General features: G+C 44.6%; 1 protein-coding gene across 1 annotated transcript in view; it reads left to right on the forward strand.

Moving 5' to 3' along the window:
- The first annotated feature begins 4,629 nt into the window (after positions 1-4,629).
- LOC122541478 overlaps positions 4,630-6,609 on the forward strand; it is a 136,279-nt gene continuing 134,299 nt past the window's right edge. The window contains exon 1 of the mRNA XM_043678274.1: positions 4,630-4,668. The gene's annotated coding sequence lies outside the window, so the exon portion shown is untranslated. The remainder of the gene's footprint in view (positions 4,669-6,609) is intronic.

Below are 6,609 nucleotides of genomic sequence, written 5' to 3' on the forward strand. Positions count from 1 at the left end.
CACCCGGGGGGGGCGGGGGTCACTGGGACCAAATCATCTGGAGTAGGTGGTGGTCACCGGGACCAGATCACCCGGGGGGGGGGGATCACTGAAACTAGAACACCCAGTGGGGGCATCACCGGGAGGGAAGTGTGGATCCCTGGGAGCACACCCCCCCAGGGGGAGGGGAGTAATCACAGGGACCAGATCACTAGGATGGGGGGGTTCACCAGGACAAGATCACGGGGAGGGGAGTTTGGATCACCGGGACCAGATCACCCGGCTCAGGGCAAAATCCCTGATCTAGATCACCCCCACCGGAAAGGTGCTAGTTTTTGTCTGAGGTTTTACAGTCGGGTGAGTTTGTGGACCACAGAGACTCAGGCACCAGGGCTGGGGATCTACACTGAGGGTAAGGTCCTGCTCACTGCATTAACCGTGACATTGTATAACTGTGCTGTAAACTAAGATATGTTATATCAATGGTGAAGGCCAAAGGGAAATGTGATCATCTTGAAACTGATAAACAGACTGTTTGATTTGGTTTGATTGAAATGTTGTGACATGTACCTGAGTAAAGTGAAAAGTTCTGTTTTGTGTGTAGTACAGATTGATGTTAACATACAAGGACAGATCAGAGGGTGATTAAACAGAGCGAGGAATACAAAGTAATGGTGCGCAGGACGTGCACAAAAGCAAGATCACCATTAGATTTCCTTCCTGTGGCAGATCACCTGGTTGGGGAGGGTGGGTCACTGGGTGCAGATCACCCAGGGGGATCACCCGTCCCTACATGGGACTGGATCCCACCATCTATCCTGGAAAAGCGCAGCAGGTCAGGCAGCATCCAGGGAACAGGAGAATTGACGTTTCGAACATAAGCCCTTCTTCAGGACTCTCTGTCTCTGTCTCCAGCCTTGAATATAACTGAGTGATTGAGGCAGCCTGGAGAGCCCACCCCTCACAGCAATGATCACTGGCCAAGTGCTTCAGCAGAGCCAGCCTGACCTGCTGCGCTTTTCCAGCAACACATTTTCAGCTCTGATCTCCAGCATCTGCAGACCTCACTTTTTCCCACCATCTATCCCCCAGACCCCAGGATGGGAGGTGGGGGAGGGGTCAGGTCCGCCGAAGCCTCCAAAATCATTCCCATCAAAAAATGGCGTTGCACAAGTTGGCCATTCAGCCCATCAAGTGTCCCTCCCATGACCAGCCTCACGCTCCCCCCCCTCTTCCAGTCTCCAGCCTTTTCCCCCGAACCGTCGTGAGTGAACATCTCTCTGTCTCCAGATTAGAGCGGTGCTGGAAAAGCACAGCTCAGCAGGTTAGGCAGCAACCAAGGAGCAGGAAAATCGACATTTCGGGCAAAAGCCCTTCATCAGGACTCTCTGTCTCTATCTCCAGCCTTGAATATAACTGAGTGATTGAGGCAGCCTGGAGAGCCCACCCCTCACAGCCATGATCACTGGCCAAGTGCTTCAGCACCCTCCAGCAGAGCCAGCCTTGCGTCCAAGACCAGTCCATCTTTCAGAGATAAGGGGCTCAAAACTGCTTACGGCAATCCAGCTGTGGTCCTGGCTAGTATCTTGTATAGTTTTAACAAAATTTCTCAAAACCTGCAGCATTGAGCAGTTGTTTCGGTTTTATTTAGTATTTAACTCACTGCCACATCTCTTCCAGGCATGCCCACCTCCAAGAAGAAACGCTCCTCTCTCTGAGGGGATTTCCATTCTAATCCTTTGTTTCTTATCCACACTCAGTAATTTCACTGCCACATCTGCTGTTTGACCAGGTATTTGCTAAAACTCATTTCCACAGCCATATCACATTCGTCAGTGACTGCCTCAGGCTCAGACTCACCCCACATGGATTCCAAATCAAGTTTCATCACTTGTGCTTTGAATCCACCCAGGATCACAGTTATCTCTTGACAGCTTGCTCATGCCTCATCCTGAGATCCCAAGTGTCATGTGGCATCATATACACACTCTTGACCTCTGTCCAACAACATCGCATTACACTGGCTCAGGGTTGCATCACTCTGCAGATCCACTTCATCTAGTTCTGGGGAAGGATCACCAGACCTGAAACATTAACTCTGATTTCCCTTCAAAGATGCTGCCAGATCTGCTGAGTTTTTCCAGCAACTTATGTTTTTGTTTCTCAAAACCTAGACTTGGTTTTGAAGAAGCTGGCCAAAATACAGACCTGGACAGTTTGAATTATAACCCAGCATCAGAGTTTGTAAAACCTGATCTGGACCCCAAAGTCAGGATGGTCAATCCTGCTCCACAAAACCCAAAACTGAACGCAGAAAGCCCCAGACCCTAAGTCCGAGAAATTAAACAGATGTGGTTTCCCAAAACACGGGCCTGTAAAAACTGTTCTCCCGAAATTTGTCACCTGTATTCCCAAAAATAATATCCAGACCAGCAGAATTTAAATTGTCTCGCTATAGAGGCCAACATACTATCTGCCTTCTTGACCGCCTGTGATACTTACATGCTTACTCTCAGTGACTGGTGTAGGTCTCTTTGCACACTCTTTGCACAGTCAATAAAATCTCTCAGAAGTACAAAATGAGAAACTCAAAGTTACTTTCAATGGAGAGGTAGCTGTCAAGAGATTTATTGGATTGAAGGATGATACCAGGTGAACCACATCCCAGAGTGTTGAAGGAGCTGGCTATAGAGATAATGCATGGATTGATGGTATATTTTTCAAAATTCCATCCATTCTGGAAAGGTTCCTGCAAATAAAAAAGCAGTAAATGGAATCTTGTATTTAAAGAAGAGGCGGGAGAAAGAGAGAGAGAGAGAGAGGAATTACAGATCTGTTACCTGATGTCAGTAGTATGAAACATGTTCAAATCTATTATGAAGACTGAGATACCTGGGCATTTAGAAAAGTATGATCAGAGTGGGTTGAGTCAAAATGCATTTATGAGAGGGAAATCATGTTTGACAAATCTATTTTGAAAATGTTATTTGTAGCATAGTAAAAGGAGAACCACTGGATGAAATGTATTTGGATTTTTAGAAGATGTCTAATCTGGTCCAACAGAGGAGTAAATAAAATGAGAGTAGATGAGATTGGGAGCAATTTAATGCTCTGGGTAAAGAAATGATTAATGGATAGAAAGGGAGTTGCAAAATTTACAGAGAATGCTGGAGAAACTCAGCTGGTCTGGCAGCATCTGTAGAGAGAGAAACAGAATTAACGTTTCAAGTCCTGCATGACTCTTCTTCAGAACTGTTTTGAATTTCTCCAGCATTCTCTTTTTGGTGATAGTCATTGCCTGGCACTTGCACTGTGTGAATGGTGCTTGCCACTTGTCAGCCCAAGCCTGGGTATTGTCCAACTCTTGCTGAATTTGGGCATGGACTACATTGTGTTGTGAATAGTGCCAAACATTGTGCAATCATCAGTAAGCGACCCTACTTCTGACCTTGTGAGAGAAGTAAAATTGTTGATGAAGCAGCTGAAGATACTTGGGCCAAGGAAGTTACCCTCTGGAGCTCCTGTAGAGGATGTTGAAGGAAGGGAGAAGAGAAATTCAGAACATTTTGAAGAAGCTGAAAGGTTAACTCTGATTTCTCTGCCAAATGCTGCCAGACTTAGTTTTTCCAGCAATTTCTGTTTTTGTTTCTGATTTCCAGCATCCGCAGATCTTTAGGTTTTCTTCCAAAAGGACATTAACAATGTGGTGGAATGGGCGAATAGGTGGCAGTTGAGGTTCAATGCAGATTAGTGTGAGGTCGAAAGAACATTGAAAGGCAGTATAAAATAGGGGGTACAATGCTAAAAGCGGTGCAACAGCAAAGGGACCTGGGTATATACATGTGCAGAATTCATTGAAGGTGGCAAACAGGTAGTGAGAGCAATAAATAAAGCAAAGATTGTTCTCAGCTTTATTAAAGGGGACATAGAGTACAAAGATCAAGGATGTGATATTAAACATGTACCAGGCACTCACTTGATCTCAGTAGGAGTATTATAGGAAAACTGTGAATGCATTGAATAGTGCCCAGAAGGTATTTACTGGAATGGTTCTAGGGATGAGAAGCTTCATCTGTGAGGACAGAATGAAGAAGTTGGGACTGTTTTCCCTGGAGGGAAGAAAGCTGAGAGGAGATCTGGTTAAGGTTTCAAAATCATGTGTGAGCTGGATAGAGTAGTTTGGTGAAGCTGCTTCCAATTGTAAAAGGATCAAGATTTATTTTCTCAGGAGATGGAAATGTGTTGCTGGAAAAGCGCAGCAGGTCAGGCAGCATCTAGGGAACAGGAGAATCGACGTTTCGGGCATTAGCCCTTCTTCCTGAACACATTTCCATCTCTGATCTCCAGCATCTGCAGACCTCACTTTCTCCTTATTTTCTCAGGAGCCTATATTCACTTCGACCTCTCTCTTCCTTATTATTTATTTAATTAACTATCTTATTGTTAGTTTTTTAATATTCCTTATTAGTTTGGCCTCATAGCTTATTTGCTTTGTGTTATTATATTTTGTGTCCTTCTTTGCTGAATTCTGAATTTAACCCACTCTTAAGGGCTATCACTGTTTTTTTTTCTTCATTATTTGCTTTTTTCTTTCAACTTAATACTGTCCTTAACTTTCTTAGGAGAAAGTGAAGACTGCAGATGCTGGAGATCAGAGTCAAAAAGTGTGGCGCTGGACAAGCACAGCAGGTTAGGCTGTATCCAAGGAGCAGGAGAGTCGACGTTTAGGCATAAGCCCTTCATCAGGAATATGGGCTGGGGGAAAGGGGGCTGAGGGATAAATAGGAGCGTTGTGGTGGTGGGAAAGTAGCTGGGAAGCCAATAGGTAGAAGTGATAGTGATAGGTTGGAGGAGAGGTTGGAGCTGATAGGTAGAAAGGAAGATGGACAGGTAGGAAAGTTCAAGAAGGCGGTGCCAAGTTGGAGGGTTGGTTCTGGGATGAGGTGGGGGGAGGGAGATCAGGAAACTAGTGACATTGATGTTAATACTTTATAGTTGAAGGGTCCCAAGGCGGAAGATGAGGCATTCTTCCTCCAGTCGTCGGGTGGGTTGGATTTGGCTGTGGAGGAGGCCCAGCACTTGTATGTTCTTGGCAAAGTGGGAGGGGTAGTTGAAGTGATTAGCCATGGTTGGTTCATTCTCTGCGAATCTTTTCTTCTTTCTGATATATATTTTTGCTAAGAGTTACCTCCTTAACTGCCTGCCACTGCTTGCTTACTATCACTCCTGCTAGTCTCTACCCAGTTCACTTTAGCCAAATCTATCCCAATGTCAGTGTAATTCACTTTATTTAAGTTAAACACAGTCATTTCCAGCCAGGTTTCTCACTCTTAAAAGGAATATTAAATTTTATAATTTTATGATCACAACTTTTACTCAGAGGTCATTTATTAAACCTGTCTCATTACCAAATGCAAGAGAGCCTATTCCTTGGTTGGTCATGACATATTGCTCTATGAAGTGGGCACTAACGTACTCTGTAAATTTGTTGTCGTCACTATCCTTTCCAATTTGATTGACCCAACCAGCATGAAGATTAAAGTCATTTATATATATTGCCCTATTCTTTTTACATGCCCCTGTTATTTGTTGATTTATACTCTTTTCAACCCAGTGGCTGCTGTTTGGAGGTCTAAACTCTGACCAATGTCTTCTTTCCCTCGCTGGTCTGCCCAAATGGACTCTACATCATCTGAGTTAGTTTGTATCTCTCAATTGTCCTTATTTCATATCTTATTAACAGTGCTACCCCAGCATTGTTTCCATCCCTCCTGTTTCTCCCAAAGGTGAAATTTCCTGAATGTTAAGCTTCCAGTTTTGATCTCCTTGTTATCATGTTTGCTAATGATTATAGAGATTATATTCATTTACTTCAATTTGTGCCATCAGTTTAGATTAGATTCCCTACAGTGTGGAAACAGGCCCTTCAGCCCAACCATCCACACTGACTCTCCGAAGAGTAACCCATCCAGACCTATTTCCCTCTGACTAATGCACTCAACACTATGGGCAATTTAGCATGGCCAATTTACCTGACCTGCACATCTTTGGATTTTGGAAGGAAAGAGGCAGACACAGGGAGAATGTGCAAACTCCACACAAACAGTCGCCCGAGGCTGGGATCGAACCTGGGACCCTGGTGCTGTGAGGCAGCAGTGCTAACCATTACTGAGCCACCGCGCCACTCTTCATCTACCTTATTCTGGATTCCTTGTGCCTTAAGATTTGTGAAGGGTAGGTCTTGCCTTACAAGTCTTATTGAATTCTTTGAGGAGGTGACCAAGCATATGGATGAGGGTAGAGCAGTGGATGTAGTATACATGGATTTTAGTAAGGCATTTGATAAGGTTCCCCATGGTAGGCTTATGCGGAAAGTCAGGAGGCATGGGATAGTGGGAAATTTGGCCAGTTGGATAGAAAACTGGCGAACAGGTCGAAGTCAGATAGTGGTAGTAGATGGTAAATATTCAGCCTGGAGCCCAGTTACAAGTGGAGTTCCGCAGGGATCAGTTCTGGGTCCTCTGCTGTTTGTAATTTTTATTAATGACTTGGATGAGGGAATCGAAGGGTGGGTCAGTAAATTTGCAGATGATACGAAGATTGGTGGAGTTGTGGATAGTGAGGAGGGCT

The sequence above is a fragment of the Chiloscyllium plagiosum genome, chromosome 37, assembly GCF_004010195.1.
Source record: "Chiloscyllium plagiosum isolate BGI_BamShark_2017 chromosome 37, ASM401019v2, whole genome shotgun sequence".
Lineage (NCBI taxonomy): Eukaryota > Metazoa > Chordata > Chondrichthyes > Orectolobiformes > Hemiscylliidae > Chiloscyllium > Chiloscyllium plagiosum.